This window comes from Macaca thibetana, chromosome 15, assembly GCF_024542745.1.
Source record: "Macaca thibetana thibetana isolate TM-01 chromosome 15, ASM2454274v1, whole genome shotgun sequence".
Lineage (NCBI taxonomy): Eukaryota > Metazoa > Chordata > Mammalia > Primates > Cercopithecidae > Macaca > Macaca thibetana.
This window is the reverse complement of record NC_065592.1, coordinates 21,991,682-22,011,626: the sequence shown is the minus strand read 5'-3', so window position 1 is coordinate 22,011,626 and position 19,945 is coordinate 21,991,682. Positions and strand designations below refer to the sequence as shown.

Here is a 19,945-nt window from a genome sequence, read left to right as displayed (position 1 = left end):
AGGGTGTAAAGATCTGTTGTTGATTGAAGGAGATATTAGAATCATGATCCCTGAAGCCACACCAATTTAGGGCTACTAAGTACATCTTGAATAAGTGAGTTGCCTGCGTTGCTCTGAGCTTCTTTTTCTCTTCTATCAAAAGGCATTAGTTACACTTGCCTTGTCCATCGCCAGGAGTTGTTATGGGGCCTAACTAGAATACAGAGCAAATCACAGAGCCACCTGCTAACAGGTGTGCAGGCAAGCACTAAGATGAAATGGACCAAATATGAGAGTCAGGAAACTTGCGTGCTGGTTTCAACTGTGACATAACCCAGCAGTATGAATTTGGGTAAGTTCCTTATCTCTCTGGATTTAAATATCTTTAACTTAAAATTTGGGGATTTGACTGGGTCTGTTAATGTCTTTGTAGTCATTAGACTCCTTTGCGAGACCGAGGAAAGCTAGGTACTTTTACTGCCCTCCTCAATGCCTGGAAGTTTGTAATTTCCCTACAAGTCTACCTCTAGATATCAGGATAAAAGCTCCTGGATTAGATCATCTTCAAGGTGATCTCCTACTCTTCAACTGACAGAAAAGAGGGGCTGCATTCTCAGTTGGAAAAGACAATTCTTTGTATCAAGCAGATGCACGTCTTTCTTTGGCTGAAATCTCTTTCCCAGAAATATCCTGCATGTTTCTCATTATGCCCTTCCTCTAGACTACTTCTCTTTTCTTCTTTTTTTCCCACTACCACCTCATCTTTCCTCCACTACAGGTAGTCAAGTGTGGATGTGATTGAAGTTGCGTTTCCATCTGTGTTAGCGGCAGGAAGTGTTACTATCGTGGAAATAGATGGGACATATATCATCTCTTATCTGTACCTCCAAGAACTTAAATGATTTCTTTCCCCCAACCAAAATAAATCAAAGGAGAGGAATTTTAATTATAGTCACCAGGTGGTGAATTTAATACATCCACATGAGTCTCTGTACTGGCAGTGTTGTCAGACGAGCTTGTCTCTCCAGGCAGGAGGATAATGGGATTGCGAGAGTCTGGAGAGGAAGAACTCTGGGGATTATAACAGCAGCTCCCCAGTGGCAAGGAAACAGCCAGGCAAGTTCTGTTAAATATAAAGGCCAGGGAAACATTGCCTCATGTCAGGGTGTCAGAGTTGTCTCCACTCACATTCTATCGTGAATGGTTTCAGCAAGGGACTCATAGGAGCTGCTCACATAGGCATTGCCCATCCAAGTCTGAGATGGAGGCTACACATCAATAATATCCCCCATCTATCAGTTTGAAGCAGTGGACAAAGCTCTAACTTGGGCCGCAGAGTAATCTGGACTTACATCTGCTCTTATAGTTAATTGTTAAAGTTTTTCAATTGATGAATATTTATCAGATGCCTAGCACATGCTAGGCACTGTTCTAAATAGTACAGATATATCAGCAAAATAGTAGAGATTTAGAGATAAGTTAAACTACACTTAACCTATTACCTAGTAACAGTTCTACTCTTAGTTGTTTATCTAATAAAAATGAAAATATATATTCACAAAAAGACTTGTACACAATGTTCCTAGTGGTCCTATTTTTATAGTAGCCCCAACCTAGCAACAACCTAAATGTTCATCAAAAGATCAGGAGATTAATTGTGATATATTCATCACAATGGAATACTATTTACTAATAAAAAGAAATAAACAGCGAATCATTAGAAGAACGTGAATGAATCTTAAAATTATATTCAAAGAACAGAGCCAGACACACAAAAACAATACTTTTTGTATACTTCAATTTTTATGAATTTGAGAAGAGGAAAACTAATCTATAGTTATAGAAAGCAGATCAATGTGTTGTGTAGGATGAGGAGTGGGTGTCACAGAGAACTTTTGAGGGTGACCAAAAATATCCTATATCTGATCACAGTATATTTATTTTTCAAAACCTCATGAAAATATGCATTAAAATGGGTAAATGCATTATAATTTTATGTAAAGGGTAATTAGATAGAACTAGAAAAAAGGGAGAAATTTATTCCCAGTGCACATAAAGCTTATGTTCTCGGGTTGCCAAAAAATACAACAAATTTAAAACATAATAGTGTAGCAGATTGCAATAGGTGGTGTGATGAAAAACATTGTTTAAGGCCTTAGCGAATTGTAGGAGAGACAGAGTTGCTTTTTATATTAGAGAAGGCCTCTCGGCTTAGTTGACATTTGAGAAGACCCAAATGCATATCAGACCAAGGGAGGTGCGAGGGCAAAGACCCTGGGGGCACTGGCATATTTGTCCCAATCAAGGAAAGTTAGGTAGGTTGGTATGGCCAAGTAGAGTGGGTAAAGTGAAAGGCAGTGGGTATAACTGTTTTATGAATAAGAATGCAACTTTGAAAATCTAAGTAGCATGTAAGGTCAAACATCTAGGTGTAAGATTCCTTAAATCTATCTCATCAGAAAACTATTACCCATCACACAATATTGTCTCTATCCACCTCTGCTCCCTGCTCATAGTCCAAACACGAAAGTGAAGCAGCAAGCAGTCTGGGACAAATAGGTGCATTGCCAGCTAATGAATACTGGAGAACATGACATGTTGGAGAACCCAGTGGGTCTTGAAGGTCTGAGTCCCAGCAAATTCTCATGTCTGCATCGACTGCAGCAAGGTCAAAAGTTGGAAAGCAGGGATATTCGGTGAGTTCTGAGCCTCCAACACAGAGGCCAGGGGAATTCTTGCAGCTGGCCAAAAGTGAGAAGTTGCTCAGCTCAGATTTGGAGCTTTCTACTGCTTTTGTGGAGATGCCATTAGGCAAATGAGCGGGTCTGAGAGAGGCCGATAAGGCGCAGGGAGAGAATGTGCTGGTCTTTCCAGAGAAGGTCGTTTGAAGCAGCCACAGAACAATAAAGCTGCTGGCCTGAGATAGGAAGGGCCTTGAAAAATAACCAAATGAGGGCCTCTTCCCTAATTCCTTGGAGCTGAATTTTATCAGGAAGGCCACTTGTGCTTACAGAAAGCTGTAATCACTCACTGTGGGACACAAATTCCCAGCGAGACTGCAGTTGCAGATCAGGTCTAAATGTTCAGGATCCTGTCTAAAGACATGTTTCTCTCTGTGAGGTCTGCCTGTTCTGTCCTCACAGCTTCTTTAGCGTTTCCTAAGCATCTGAACCATCTGAAAATCGTGCTTGCCAAAGACTATTCCTTTCTCCCAGAAGGATTAAGCTTTGGATACTCCCATGGGGAGGCCACACTGGCTACCCCTTTCTTTCATCCTTCCAGCTTCAATAAACATGCATTGGGGGCCCATGGTCACCTGCCCACCCTGTCTCTCAGGATTAATGGTTGGAAACCTCAGAGTTAGGAGTACTGGCTCCTCCAGTTTTCTTCTCTTTTTGAGCTCTATTTTTCCCTTGGGCAGTGGAAAAATCATTGGCTTTGGAACTGGAGGACTTTAATTCTAATTCTGGCTCTTCCTTATATTTCTTTTATTTATTTATTTTACTTTACCTAAGTAATGACTTTTAACTGGCATTCAGTTTTCTCATTGTTGAAGGGGAGATTATAACTTTAATTCATAGGGCTATAGAAAGGTCAATTTTGATAATAATTTTGAGATGCTTCGTGTAGTGTCTGATACATACTTGTAGCCCTAGACCTACTGGACTGCTTTTATTTCCTCAAACTTACTAGGCTTTCTCTAGTCCCAAGCCTCCTCTCACTCCTGTGCCATTGCTTTCTGTTCTTCACGCCCCACCACTTCTTTTCGTCTGGTTCTTATTGACTCATCTTTTTCATATAAATTTAGATATCATTTCCCCTGGGAAATCTTGCTTGATCATTTCCCTCTCTAGGCTCCCAAAGTACCCTGTTCTTCCCCAGTATAGCTTTTATGAAAATGTTAATTTACTTGTCTGAGACACAATCCATGAGAACAAGGGCTCCATCGGTCATGGACTGATGTCAAAGTTACTTACTTTCCTAGTGTATGTAACTTTTCTATGCTTCGTCTGCTTTATCAACCTTTGACTCTCTTAATTAAATCATCCACATCCCTATGAGTTGTATTAATCTGGTTATACAAATAAAGAATTGACATTCAAAGAGGTTAAGGAACTTTCAAATTATAGGAGTTATTAGATAATGCTTACAATTTGTTTCCAGTTCTAATTCCAAATAATAAAAATAAGCATTCTTTAAAAAGTTGTTACATGCCACACAATGTACTAAGCATTTATATTACAACCGTGCATTATGGGTGTTATCAAAATCTGCATTTTATAGACGTGTCTGTAACCTCTCAGTGAAATTAAAGAACCCACACAAGAACAAATGGATTAAATTCAGTTCTATTAGACCATGCAGCCCATGTCCCTCACTAGAGAATCGTGTTCTATTACACATTCTTTCAAAGTCTCAGTACGTTTCATTGCACCGAAAAAATTATTTCCATGCCCCAGCTACAGTTTTGCTATTTTAATTAATAAATAAACTCATTTTATTTTTTGCCATTCTCTATAGATACAAATTTTCTGCTCAGTATTCCTATAAACAAAATCAATGACACTGGAATGTACTTGCCAAGATATTGGAAGGTTTTGTTAAAAATTCCATGAAATGGGAAATTTCTGGTTAATGTATGAACGGCAGAGAAGAGACCCACAATCTCTGTCAAAAGGTTAACTTTCAAATCTTATTACAATCTTATTTTCAGAGAAGAGGATGGCAAAAATAAGAGGGCTTTACCTCTTACATGTGGAGAAATTTTACAGGATTTAGGATTGTTAGCTTAAGAGAAGAAAACTGTCTTTGTATGTATGTGTGTATTCTTGTGTGAGACTGAGTTTAGTGATGTCAGAGAAGTTAGTCAGTTAGCTGTCTTCAAATATCAGAAACCGATAAGTGGAACAAATGATGGTTCTGGTCTTTTTTTTTTTTTTTTTTTTTTTTGAGACAGAGTCTCGCTCTGTCGCCCAGGCTGGAGTGCAGTGGCCAGGTCTCAGCTCACTGCAAGCTCCGCCTCCTGGGTTCACGCCATTCTCCTGCCTCAGCCTCCCGAGTAGCTGGGACTACAGGCGCCCGCCACTTCGCCCTGCTAGTTTTTTGTATTTTTTAGTGGAGACAGGGTTTCACCGTGTTAGCCAGGATGGTCTGGATCTCCTGACCTCGTGATGAGCCCGTCTCGGCCTCTCAAAGTTCTGGGATTACAGGCTTGAGCCACCGCGCCCGGCCCTGGTCTTTTCTTAATAAAAGGAAATACTTTAAATCAATTGTAGCACCTACTCCACAGTGTAATGGCTTCTGAAGCCATGAAGCCATTCATGGAAATACTCAAGCAGAGTTTACCTCAGATATTATAGATGAGATTTCTCCATAAATAGTTTGGATTCTCCCAAACGGAAATCCATTTGAAATGAGAGAAGTAGAAAAGATACATAACTTTGTGAAGATAGTAGACATTCCAAGAGATCTAGTCACCCTACACACATTCTTTTTTCAGGTTTCTTCCAATTCTAAGATTCCATTATTGTATGAATCTAATTTAGTAACTTTTAACAATATTGTGCATAATACATTTTGATAAACTGGCTAGAAGAAAAAAGTGAGAAATGACCTATTTTTAAAAGCATCATGGACACTTAAATGCATATTTTCTTGACTAGTCTATTGATAGGTTGTCTGGAAGATGTCTAATGACTCACATGTCTAGCAGTTCTTTGGGGCAGTTGGCTCAGATACCTTGTGTATTAGGCTATTCTTCTATTGCTGTAATGAAATACCTGGGAGTGAATAGTTCGTAAAGAAAAAGGTTTAATTGGCTCATGGTTTTGCAGAGTGTACAGAAAGCATGGCATCGGCATCTGCCTTTGATAAGGTCTCAGATAGCTTACAATCATGGCACAAGGTGAAGGGGAAACAGACACATCACAGGGTAGAAGAGGGAGCAAAAGACAGTGGGAGGGGGCAGGTGGGAGGTGCTACACACTTAAACAACCGGATCTGGCAAGAAATCACTCAGTGTCACAAGGACAGCACCAGCACATGAGGGATCCTCCCCCATGACTCAAACACCTATTTGGGCAGAGACAGATATCCAAACTATATCACTTTGATTCTGTGTGCAACCTGTGTCCACATGGCTTGCTCAGGCTTCCATACATGGCAGTTGGGTTTTAAGACATTGTGAATGGAAGCTGCAAGCTTTCTCGAGGGCATCTTTAGAAATTGCAAATCATGTAGTCTATTGATCCAAGCATGTCACAAAGCTAGATCATATTTAAAAGGGTTCAACATTTCAAAGGGTCCAGAAATAGACTCTACCTCCTGCTAGAAAAATGGTCAGTGTTACATTGCATAAAAGGAAGAGAGAAATTTGTGGCCACATTTTGAAATCTGCCACACTTGAGAAGGGACATTTCTCTAGCATCTTACTTAAATTTTTGTGGACTTTGTACCAATAAAAATAATGATCATTTATGCTATACTCAAGCATGTTTTTTAAAAAAAACTTCCAATTTTTCCTTTCCTTTAGGCCCAGGAAACTACCATTCTACTCTCTGCTTCTATGAGTTTGACTATTTTAGATTTCTCATGTAAGTGTTATCTTGCAGTATTTATCTTTCTGTATCTGGCTAATTTCACTCAGTATATTTTCCTCCCATTGAATCCATGTTGTTGCAAATTGCAGGATTTTTTTAAGGCTGAAAACTATTTCACTGTATGTGTATGCCATATTTTCATTAGCTGTTCATCTGTCAATGGACATTTAATCTCCAATGTCTTGGTTATTTTGAATAATGCTGTAATGAACAAGGGAGTGCAGATATCTTTTGGAGATTCTGATTTAAATTCCATAGGTATATACTTAGAAGTGGGATTGCTGGATCATGTAATAGTTTTGTTTTTTTTTTTTTTAGGAACTTCCATACCATTTCTGTAGTGATCACACCAACTGATATTCCCACCAACAATGCACAGGGGTTCTGATTTCCCTACATTTTTGGCAACACAAGCTATCACTGTCTTCTTGATAATAACCATTCTAACAGGTATTCAGTAATATCTTATTGTGATTTTGATTTGCATTTTTCCATTAGTGATGTTGAGCAACTTTTCATATACCTGTTGCTGTTGGCCATTTGTATGTCTTTTTTGGAGAAATGTCAAGTCATTTGCTTTGCCCATTTAAAGAATCAGATTATTTGGTTTTTTGCTATGGAGCTGTATTATTTTGTTGTAGATTTTTGGATATTAACCCTTTATCAGATATATGGTTTACAATTAGTTTCTCCCATTCTGTAAGTTGTCTCGTAATATTCTGGATTGCTTCCTTTGCTGTGCAGAGGCTTTTTGATTTGATGTAATCACACTTGTTTATGTTTGCTTTTTTTTTTTTTTTTGCCTTTGTTTTTGGTGTCATATGCAAGAAATCATTGCCAAAGCCAATGTCAAGAAGCATTTTTCCTGTGTTTTCTTCTAGGAGATTTATGATTTCAGGTCTTAGATTTATGTTTTTAGTTTACTTTATGTTTTTGGTGATTTTTGTGCATGGCATAAGGATTTAGTTTCATTTGTTCTTTTGCATGTTCATATCCAGCTTTCCCAATGCCATTTATTAAAGAGATTGTCCTTTTCCCATTGTATATTGTTGGCACCTTCATAAAAAATCAATTAACTGTATATACATGGGTTTATTTCTGGGTTCTTTATTCTGATGAATTGGTCTACCATGCTGTTTTGATTACTGTAGCTTTGTAATATATTTTGAAGTCAGAAAATAGGATGCCTCCAGTTTTATTCTTCTTGCTCAAAATTTATTTGGCCATTTCTTTCTTGGTTCCATGTTTATTTTAGGATTGTTTCTTCTATTTCTGTAAAAAATGTCTTTGGGATGTTGATGGGAGTTTCTTTGAATCTGTAGATTGCATTAGTAGTATGTACATTTTAACAATACTAATTAATGTATTTTTTCTAGTTTTCAGAGTTATTTAATATCTAATTACTTTCCCTTTGATTTTCATAGCACCATCTCATATTAAGTGACTTAGGGAAAGTTGTTTCATACATTTGAGCTACATATTCCTCATTCATAAAATGGAGAACATTCTTGCCCTATCTATACCTTTGAGCTGTTGAAAATCAAATGGGATAACAAAAGAATGATTAGAAGTGCCCAATATTATGATATTTCAGTGACTTCTTTACATCAAGCATCAAGAAAGGAAGTTCTATGTGATCATATTTCCTGAACACCAAATTTTCACAAAAGATTTATGAAGTACTTCAGTGTATGAGTCTTAGATATAGTTTAGATTTTGAAATGCTTGATTTTCTGGAATATTGCATTGGTTTATTAGATAAAATAATTGATATCTGAAGTTAAGATTGTTGCAGAAAGTCTAGTTGGTTGGATTACCATGCCATGGCAGAAGGGCTCCACTCTATTTCATGTCAACTGAAGTTGAACAGCATTAAAACACATAGTACTTAAAGTTTAGCACCTGGGGGGTTGGAGAGGGAGGAAAAATTTTTTAACATACCTCTACAGTTTGTATACCCACCCATTTACTATTCTTCATAGTAACATTCTTTAAAGAATTTTTAAGTTCCTTAGGGAAAGAGTTTCAGGAACAGAAAGGAATGATGCAGGAGAATTATCATTTATTCTACACTTCTTCTGTCCCCAACATTGTTTCTAGGATGGCTCGCTAAATCTCAGTGAAGGTGTTATGAATGAGACACATAAGGTCACTGACACTTGCTGAAAGGCCCAGTTGGTGTCAGATTACAGATTCAGATTTAGGTCTTCTAAACCAAAGCCCTATCTACCCAGTATACAATACTGTGTTGCTGAAAAACAAAGGTCTTCGAGATGTAACCCTCTTACAGAAAAGAAATCCTATTTGTTACCCTCTTGTAGAAAAGAAATCCCAAGAGACTGAGTATGAAATTATTAGTGTGAGGAGAAGGAATTATAGTGAATCCTTTGGGATCTGTGCAAAGAACAAAGGAGGTGCTTAGTGACCCAGTCTGAGCTATATAGTCTGACTTAGAAGCAGAGACAATAATCGAAGGCTGCCTCCATTCCTTAGAACAACCTCTCGTCAATAATACAGTGGTTACACAGTATCTGAAACTTTCTCTTTCTTTTTTCTGCATTGTAGAGATGTAAAAGAGAAAAACATTTTTGAACAGAGATCTTCCTTAGTTCTATGAGCAATGTACATATTTCACTTTTTAAAAGCTGCCGACAAATAGCAAGATTCATTTTAGCACTGGCATACCATAAATTTATTTGCTTGTTAATGCAGCTTCCCCAGTTCATGTTTTTGCTAACTAGAAACATCAAAATGTCAATCTGTCCTAAGGGGTGTATCAACCCCCTGATCTGAACTTGGTAACAAGATATGGCCAGCTCAAGAGCATGTGCTGTCTCAAGAATCGAGACACATTGAAATCTCAATATTAGAGACTCCTACAGCAAAATATAAGAGTTGCAGAAGTAAGAGTTGTAGAATCATTGATTAATAGACAATTAGTAGAAGATAAGACTTTAGGATTTATCCTGACATGTTTTGCCTTTATTTTGGTAAAGCCTCCTTTTATATCCTACTGATATTGAGGGACAGATGGAATTGAAGTGAGGCATTATGTTAACATGATAATGAGCATCCCAGTCCACTGGAAGACAGAAAGAGGAGAGCCTGGTAGAGTGGCATAATTCAATTTGGCATTGAGAGGCTCTAGATACAAAGGAAAGTCATAAATATTGACATGATCTCACTATTATCACTGTAGCTGGGGGTTTTGTTTAAGTATGTGTTTTTCTATCTCTTTCTTATTTTGGCCAAATGCCATTGCTTTTCTTTTGAGAATGTTCCCTCTCCAAGTCCCTGACAATGTTGTCTAGCGAGGCCTATCCAATGCCCAGTCCCCAGCCTGACAATTGGCTTATTCCATCTCCCTAGTTCCAGTTTGTAAATAAGCTTATCGCCCCAGTTAAGTGAAAGTGAACAATGGACTTTGCTAAAACATATAGAAAAAAGAGTGCCTTTTTTTTTTCCTTACAGTTGCTGATCTAGTAAGATGATAACCTGATATGGTAGTAACCTGGCCATTTTGTAATAAGAGCCTTGCTGAGAAAGAAGCTATCAGAAAGAGGAACAGAACCAACATGCTGAGAGACAAAGGCATGATGTGGTGAAGATAGGTGTATTCCTCCTTCCTCAGACCCCTGTAGTGAGGCAAGGCAGTGTGGTAGTAAGTTCAGGCCAATCCTCTGTAAGTGGTAACCCCACAATGAGTCGATGAGTTGCACATCTGAAAAAGCAGGTGGCTAAAAGTTAATGTAACCCAGTCATTAGAATTTAAGTATTATTCAAGAGAAATGAAAGCATATGTCCATACAAAGACTTCTATGCAAATATTCATAGCTCCTTTATTCATAACAAGCAAAAGCTAGAAATAAATGTTTATCAGGAAATAAGTGGATTAAAATGTTTTTTAAAATAAAGTGAAATACTACTCAGCAATTTAGAGGAATAAATCATTGATACACACATCATGAGTGAATCTTAAAATAATTATGCTGAACAAAACACAAAAAAGAACAGTTATGATTCTATTTATAAAAACCTCTGGAAAATGCAAACTAAGTAATAGAAAAAAACTCAATGATTGTCTGGGGACAGAGGTAAAGGAAATGTTTGAGTTAGGGAGAAATTACAAAGGGATATTAAATTTTTGTAGGTGATAGAGATGTTTATTTTCTTGATTGTGGTGGTTGTGATTGTAGTGATACATATGACAGAAATTGCATGCATATCAAATTGTATAATTTAAATATGTTTAGTTTGTTATATGTCAATTATGCTGCCATAAAACTGTTAAACATAAGGAAGGTAAAGCCTGTGTTGGCCTCTTCCACCAAGAGCTGACCCACATCCATATGAGACTTGCCACAATATTGTCACATAGCAAATCATCTCAAAATTCAGTCGTTTAAATATTGACCATTTATTGTAACATGTATTGGTCTGTGGACTGAATGCATCTTGGCTGGGTTAGGCTGGACTCGAGGATCCAGGCTGCAGGTTAGGTTCAGATCTGTTCCAGGTATCTCTTACTCTTAGAGCAGCAGCCTCAAAGGAAATGAGTACTGCCCTACATATGCCAACCTGGGGCCAGGTAGATGGGCAATAGCTATCTAGACCATGTTATTTTCATGGTGTGTCACAAAAGTGCAGGAACCAAAACCAGACTGAACCACCATGTGTTTGGCCTCTGCTCATGTGATGCCTGCCAATGTTTCATTGGCCAAAGCTAGTCATAATTAAGCCCAGCTTTAATGGGGTAAAGAATAGACTCAATCACAGTGGGAGGAAAAGGGAAGTGAAATATTTGTTGAACAATAATTTAAACTATCACCAATATGTATCATAAACCAAAAAGCAAATCTTTGAATGTTAGATATTTCTGGGGTCTTTATTGCAACTGAGACATGAGAGGAATGGAAATATCTCAGATATTTGGAATATTTGGCGACTATTACAACACATGAATTATTTCCTGTCCTAAAGATAATATCAGATGTACATGAGAATCTAGTGGTACTCAGAAGTTTTAGTTTTGTCAGGCAAAAAAAAAAAAAAAAAAAAATTATTTACTTAATCCCATTTAAGTTAAGTTTCTGTTACTTAAACTACAGTTGTCCTTATTAATATAATTGTGGGAAACTATAATAATCAAAGAGCAGAGTCTAGCAAAACAAATAATATCTATCATTAGTTGAGCAATGACTATTTACCAGTCACTTCACATTAGTTATTTCAGTTAAGTCTCATCACCAAGAGGCTAGGTTGGTATTATACACTATTCTCTTATTGAGAAAACTGAAATTCCATGTCTCAAGAAAAAGAGTTGAGAAGCAAAGCCAAATCTGTTGAAGCCAAGACCTGTTCCCTTTCCAGTTTACCATGTTTTTGCTCAGGAGACAATCAATGAAACATGGCACCAGAGGCATTTATGATCTTTCTCTGTGTGCACACAAAGCTAGAGTTAATTTCTTTCTGAGAGATTACCATCTATTCTGTGTTTTTTTAAGCACTCTCCTCCCATCTTCCTAGATTGATATTACCAGTGCTTAACTGCACTTAGACCTGAAAATCATTTTTGAGTCTAAACAATATGGTGCATATAGGAAAAGCCATGGATGTGCTGTCCAGAAGTGTGGCTTGGAATCTCTGATCTTCCATTTAGTGGCTTAGAGATCATGGAAAATCCGCATAAACATTTAGTGCCTCAATTTCTTCCTTTACAAAGTGAAAAAAAGAAAGTATCTCCTGTTAACCTGATTTGACAGTTAAATATGACAAACTGAAAGGAAGTTTACAAAGTGATTTAAAATGTGATGTAGGATTAATGTAACCATCATAATTAAGTTACTAATAATGATTCAGAGGGACTAATCTCTATCAGTAGAATTGTAGTTGTTGTAACAGGCAGGCACAGGGAAATTTGTGGCTAGAGGAGGATATTCTTGCCAAACGGCTCTTAATTTAGACCATATAGACAGAAACTGTCTATGTGTTTATATAAGACAGTAACTACTGCTACATCAAGAAGACCGTGTGCTGTATCTATCCCTAAGGACTCTAATTACCCAGGGCTTTCTCCAACAATTGGCAGCCCACTCAATGACCATCAAAAGATCTTCCAATACTGGCTGTAAGGTTTTGTTCTTTCCTCAAAGAAGTCTTTATTAACTCCTCTGCCTCTGCTGAGTCCTGAAGGCCAGGTAGGTGATTAATGGCCTCTGAATTATGATCCAACCGGAAAGGCTGTTGGTGGAAATTTATACTCAGTGTGGTAAGCTAGAATTCTTTCAAGCCAGGTACTCGACATTCATTGCACAATTTAATTGTAAAGAGTAGTAGTTAATGAGAGCGCAGGGGAAGAGGGTAAAATAGGAGCAGAGAGTCTGGGCTGAAGGCCAGTGCTCTCAGCAGTGAAGTTACATCTGGGATGGATGAATCATGGAGGAGACAAATTGCAGCACTGGAACAGGGTTTTCATCACCATTATATTTTATCAAGAAGGAAACTAAGGCACACAGAGAGTATTGAGGAAGCATGATCCTGATGGTAACTATGATGAGAACAACAACTCCCTTTAGTTTTAGTAGCTTCTGTAAGTCAGACTCTAGTTAGGAAACTTGACAAGCATCAAAGCTCATCTCAAAAGCAACATTGTAAAGTTAGATATTATTGTCAATATTTTATAGATGAGAAAAACTGAAGTTTAGCAAGATCAAATGACTTGTCCAAAATCATGAAGCATCTTGATTCCGGGTATAAACAGGGTCTCTCTGAACTTCAAAATTTTGCTCCTTCCGGTATGTCACTTATGTTGCTTCTACCATTACTCTTTACTGCTACCAGCAATGTGGAGTTAACTATGTGCCAAGCACTCACTCTGTATACATCTTCTCAGTGTTATCTCTATTTACCAATGAGGAAGCTGAGATTTGGTTTGGGTTATATGCCCAAAGCCCTGTAGCAAGCAAGAGGCAGAACTGGAATTTAAAATCAGGTCCTTCGGACTCCAGGGATAATTATCTTAGCCACTACAATAACTGGCTACAGCTCATACGAATAACCAGCACTGTCACCATAATACCCAATGTTATGGTTCAAACCCCATTTTTAATGATAAACTTCCTGATTTGGAGAGAAAAGCTAGTCAGTTTGAAGGTAAGATGAGATCAGATGGAGAGCAGAAAGTAAAGAGTGTGCAGTTTTCTGTTACTACCGCACCAATATACTCAATCCAATGGTATAAAGGAGACCCTGTTTTAATAATTGACTGTGACATTTATCAACCTGTAGAATCAACAGGGATCAAAGTTAAGGAGTCAGTCACTTCCTACACTAGAAGAATCTTGGTGCTTAATGAAACCACATTGTCCTTTCAGCTGATTAGAAAATTGGATGAATCAGACTGCCAAGATGCATGCAAACCTCTGAGCTCTGCTAAGTGTCCCTAAACAAATAAATTACAAAAATAAAGTATCTTTTTTACTTGCATATAAAAACAAGCAAATGAAAGCCTTTTGCATAGTTGCAGCAAAGGGCCCCAACCAGCCATTTTCCATTTGCAATTTAATATTTCAATAAAGTTTTATTTATTTTCATTTGCAAAGGAATTTGCTGCCTTTGAAAAGAAGTCTTGATGCTCTGATTGGTGCCAGGTAGTAGGGACGAGCTTCCACTCCCAACAATGGCCTTCTGGCTGAACAGATGACCTCCAAGCTTGTCTGCTTGTCTTCCTTTTCCCAGCTGCCTCTGCCTGGTCTTAATGTATTTATGCGTTTTAAAGTTCTGTGCAATTGCCAAATTGCCTTATTTCCTAAATAGAAAAAGAAAATGTGCTAGCATTCATCCATTTAATACATACGTGTTAAATACCTACTGTGTGCCAGAAAGTCTTCTAAACACCAGAGATATAGCAATAACAAATGGATTAGGTCCTTTTTGCATTGCTATAAGGAAATGCCTAAGGCTGGATACTTTATAAAGAAAAGAAACTTAATTGGCTCATGGTTCTGTAGCTGTACAGGAAGCATGGTGTTGACCTCTGCTTCTGGCAAAGCCTTAGGAAGCTTCCAATCATGGTGGAAGGTGAAGGGGCCGTAGGCACATCACATGGTGAGAGCAGGAGCAAGAGAAAAGAGAGAAGAGGTGCCACACATTTTTGAACAACTAGATCTCACATGGACTAATGGAGCAAGAACTCACTTATCACAAAAGGGATGGTGCTAAAGCATTCATGAGGGATTCACTCCCACGATCCAATCACCTCCCACCAAGCTCCACCTCCAACATTGGGAATCACACTTCAGCATGAGATTTAGAAGGGACAAACGTGCAAACGATATCAACAAAACAGAGAAAAATCTTAGTCCTCATGGAGCAAAGGATCCAGACAAAAATTTGTGTTTATTTGGAGTAGATGTTCGGGTAGAGGGAGGGAAAGTAGCATTAAAATATTCCACCACAGTGGGTAAAGCATGCCTTGAGGTCCTCATTGTGGGAAAGAGTTTGGAGTGCTTGTGGACTAGAGAGGATGTGTGGCTGGGGTGGTCTGGGCAAGGGAAGTATGTTGGGAGATGAGTCTAGAGAAAGAAGCAGGAAACAGAGATTGGGAGGAGGGGGTTATGCATGCTTTAGCAAGTGTAAGAGAGAGCAGGTTGCAATGAAAAAACAAAACCAAAGATTTGTAGAGTATTTCTTTGGTGGGGCAGAATACATTCTTTGGAAAGATATTTGGATATGAACTGGATTTCTAAATCCTTGTCATTTGTGCATACGTACACTTTCTAGTCTTCAGTATCTGTAAATTATAGTGGGAATGGTGGCAATTGATGCAACCCAGGATTCTTGAATGTTGAAATTCTCTCTTGACCCAGCCAGTGCCCATGAGAGCACTAAGAAAAGTATATTTTCACAGGGGACAGGCAGAGAAGGAACAAAGTACTTTTATAGGTATTCTTTATTCAAAATTCCAGAATGATTACATAGTGAGCTAAAGTGGGTCACGTGGTTGACTCCTTTTTTTTTTTTTTTTTTTTTTTTTTTGAGACAGAGTCTCGCTCTGTCGCCCAGGCTGGAGTGCAGTGGCACAATCTCAGCTCACTGCAAGTTCCACCTCCTGGGTTCAGACCATTCTCCTCCCTCAGCCTCCCAAGTAGCTGGGACTACAGGCACCCGCCACCACGCCTGGCTAATTTTTTTTTCTTTTCTTTTGTATTTTTAGTGGAGACGGGGTTTCACCGTGTTAGCCAAGATGGTCTCGATTTCCTGACCTCATAATCCACCCGTCTTGGCCTCCCAAAGTGCTGGGGTTACAGACGTGAGCCAGCGTGCCCGGCCGGTTGACTACTTTTGCCTATACCAATGCATCACCTTTGTGATGAGAAAAGCCACGTCCAAAGAGAAACTCAAAGAAAGATACATAGGAGATAAAGGACTTTCTCCCTAAGAATAAGAGTTTAGCTTATCTAATTTGTCAACCTATGGTATTTCCAAGGCTCTGCCTAGCTTCAAGTTTGGTGAAGGTTGGGAAATTTTAACATAGCATTTTTAAGGAAAGATTTTTAAAAGGGAGAAATATAAGGTAGATGAGTAAGAGAGACAGAGAAATTGCTTCTAGGATTTCAAAGAAAAATGCTCACAGCCCTCTAAGGATGAAGTTAGTAACAAATAACCCCTTGGAAGAGTTTCAGATTTATATTATACCTTGGACTAACTTTTCTTTTTGGGACACTTGAGTCTTGTCAGTTTTAAACAAATCAGAAGAGAGAAGTCTCAAAAGTTACAATTCATGTTATTAAGGCAACTGGGAACTAGTGCAAATCGTTAGAACAATTAAAAAGATATTATTTCCACCTCAAATTTGTAGCTCAACCCATTACAAAAAAATAATTTGTCTCAGCATCTCCAAAGGTGAGATCAAGTAAAATCTCCTTAGATGTAGTATGGTTGGTCAAATGTATCACTAACTGCTTAAATGAGAGAAAATGCACTTCCAATGAGCCCCAGATCTATGAAACACTGGAAGGGACATCAAGTGACAATCTCATTGAGTCCCTGCCTCCGTTGTATAGGTGAATACATTTGTGACTACATAAAAGGTGAACTAGAAGCCAGCTGCCTTACATTCCCTGGCCGGCGTTGTTTTCACACCCCTTATTCCAAGAAAGACTAGGACAGAAGGCATCAGTAGAGTTGGGAGTTCTTCCAAATGGTTAGGAGCTTGGCCCAAGCAACCCCTATGTGGAACTGCTTACCTGGTGATAAATATTGTCACTAGTGCTCATGGCACTTACTGTCTGTTGCTTATGAAGAACAGTTATTGATGGCTGTGTTGCAGGTCTGGATTGGGCAGAGGAAAAAAGAATGCCTAGTGTGAGGCTTAAAGACTGGGCTATGTTTTGGCTGTGGTCAATAACAGCTATTTCATTATTCTATAACCACCATCAGATTTTCCTCTGACTCACTTCTATCTTTGCCCACTGCCCTCCTCTGTCTTTTTCTCTATCTCCCTCTCTCTCTTTCTCTCTCTCCCTCTCTCTTTTTCTCCCTGTCTCTCTGTCTCTCTTTCTCTCTCTCTCTCTCTCCATTTTTCTCTGATCATCTCTCAAAGGTTCAACGTAATCAGCCTAGCTAGACTTGTGTCAAAGGGAAGATAAAGAAAGGAGAAGGGAAGAGACATTATCTAAGTATCTTTAATGTATGAGGTACTGGGATAAATACTTTCATGCTGTTTTTTCCATTTAAGATGCACAATCATGCTGAGAGGGGTAATCTACCCCCATTTACAAATTAGGAAACTTGCTTAGAGTTCACAGAGTTGGTAGGTAATAAAGTTGGAATTCAAAATCAGATACATCTGACTCCAAAGTGTCCTCTTTCCATGCATCCTCTTTTACATCACTCTTCTCCATCTGTCCAGTAGATCTTCCTGCTTCTTGTCCTGGGTATACATAACAGCAAATTCATTTAATAAACATTGAGCTTCTATTATAAGTTAGAATTGAAGAAGCAAAAATATGTAATACAGCTTGTTCACCCTCAAGCAGCTCCCAGCCAGTATATGCACGTGTGCTTGGGGCTTAGGTCTGATAACGAATGCACATTAGTAACTACATCTTAACACAGGACGTTTATGTATTTATGCATTCATTCTTTGAGCAAATGCTTTTTAAATACCCATTCTGTGCCAAGCATTATTTTGTTCCAGTGTTTATCAATCCTGGCTGCGTATTAAAATAATCTAGTGTACTTTTTAAGAAATACTGATCTTTGGCCCATCCAAGTAATTCTATTTAATTGGCATAGGGTAGGCCTCTGGCATCAGTATGTTTTAAAAGCCTCCTAGGCAATGATAACATGCAGTTGAAAGACACTCTTCTAGGTTCTAGAAATGAAGCAGTGAGCAAACAGGAGAAAAAGTACTCAAGATATTCACAGGGTATATGTGCCCCTTATTCAGATAGATGATGTGATAGATAAAGGAAGAGAGAGCAAGATAAAGCTGGAAGGCTGGATTGTGCATAAGTCTTCTTAAGCCTTAAGTTCAAGGCAGTTTGGATGATTTGAAGCAGGGGAATTACATAAAGACTGAGATAGCTTCGCACTCTACATTTCTGTGATCTGGAGTAAGTAGAAGAATCTTTCATGCTAAGAATTTTTAGTTTTAACAGATTGACTGATACAGGGCTTTACTCAGTGTTGCACTAGAAGCTATGAGTATAGAAATAGGTAAGAAAAGTTCCTGCCTTCAAGGATCTTCCAGTCTAGTGTGTCTGCTAAGGGTAGGGAAAGAGGGCCTGCAGAGGAACATTGCTAGTGCAACAAGAAGTACTGAGTTGCAGCAGACATCGAGTGCTTTCAGGATATTTTCCCTCCCTGATGAGGAGCACATCATGGACACTTCTAGGTACCACCTTTGCAGAGTATCTGTAGGTGACTCCTCAATGAACAGAAGAGAAGTGAAGGGAGGACCATATAGCAGAGGGAACAGCATTTGCAAGATGCGAAAGAGAAGAAACTTGATTTAATCCAGATTCTTCAAGCAGTTCAATCTGGCTTAAGTGCAAAAGTGAGAATGGTGTAATGGAGAGGGTCACAGTTAGAAAGGAGAGCAGGAAATAACAAAGCACTGTAGGTCATGACACAGAGTACCTTTTTCTAAAGCAACATTTTGAGGAATAGAGAAGAAATTGACATGGTCAGAGTTGCACTCAAGAGTTTCCTCTGGTTTCCTCTGGTTGCCTGTGGATAAGGATAGTCAAGGCTGGAAGCCAGGAGGCCAAATGGCAGTAGTGACAGAGGTGATGGGAAAATGAAAATCCTCATCAAATGGAGCATGAGAGTAGTGGGGTTGACTTACAGGGGTGAGTGCTGTCTAGAGTCTGTTCTCTCAGGTTTATGGCTCCAGAAACTCTGCTTTAACTCTGCACCAAAGGGTAACGGGATTCTGAAGGAAAAATGGTGTAGAGAATGTGTGCACCACGTGAAGGACAAGGGAGTAGAAGATATGGGCTTTCCCCCTACCTTCACCATTTTCTAATTGTGCCCGTGAGAGCGTGTCACATTACCTTGCTGACTCTTTGTGTCCTCATCTGTAAAACAGAACTATGATGGCTACATTCATTTCCTTAGGGTTCTGGGAAGGATTAAATGAACTGCACTGCGTGGAAGCAATTCTTAGACTCTAAAAACTTTGCAATTGGGCATCATTTTCTAAATCCCCTGAACCAGTATCAGACTGTAAGGGGTAAGTATGTGGGCCACGTAGGGGGTCAGGGCTGTCAGACTCCACTTCCAGGAGAGAGTTAAACACTCCTCGTATGGACTTTTATTGTACTATCAAATCCAATCTCAAAATATCCTCATAGGCGACATGTTTGTCTCTTCCCAGTTTTGCAGCCACATCAGTTTCTGATTAGACTTACAATTAAAGTGGGGAAGTGACTTTGGAAGAGACATGCGTGCTGTCAGCAGATGGGAGAGGGGATCGAGAAAGATGGAGGGAGGCTGCTGTAACACCTGTTCTGGTTGGGATTCTGAATGAATATGAAAGGTAAGCAGAAACCCAATTAGTAACCCCTGAACTCGCTCCATGTTATCTCTGCAAACACACACTCTCTTCCATCCTGTGCTTCCAAAGGATAGCAGGCTTCCTGACAAGCTATTGTAAAGAAGGATGCAGACCCAGAGGAAAGAGACAATGCAGCAACTCTCAGTTTTTTGATGTCTCGCCCAGCATCTCTAACTCAAAATTTTTTATGAAGATTAGGCATTTTCTACCTCTGAAAGCATAAAAGATGATAATTATTTCTGCTATTTTCATAGTCTCTTTTTGCTAAATAACTACTATGTGTCACATAGGCGTGCCTTTTAAA

The 19,945-nt window shown here is 38.8% G+C and overlaps 2 long non-coding RNA genes across 2 annotated transcripts in view; both read left to right on the top strand.

Annotated features, from left to right (window-relative positions):
- The window catches only part of LOC126936829 (uncharacterized), a 40,190-nt gene extending 20,740 nt beyond the window's left edge, over nt 1-19,450 (top strand). The window contains exons 2-4 of the long non-coding RNA XR_007719586.1: nt 6,512-6,572; nt 6,897-7,028; nt 19,203-19,450. This is a non-coding gene — a long non-coding RNA (uncharacterized LOC126936829). The remainder of the gene's footprint in view (nt 1-6,511; nt 6,573-6,896; nt 7,029-19,202) is intronic.
- LOC126936828 (uncharacterized) overlaps nt 1-19,945 on the top strand; it is a 90,913-nt gene that overhangs the window by 45,523 nt on the left and 25,445 nt on the right. Inside the window, exon 3 of the long non-coding RNA XR_007719585.1 lies at nt 19,462-19,623. This is a non-coding gene — a long non-coding RNA (uncharacterized LOC126936828). The remainder of the gene's footprint in view (nt 1-19,461; nt 19,624-19,945) is intronic.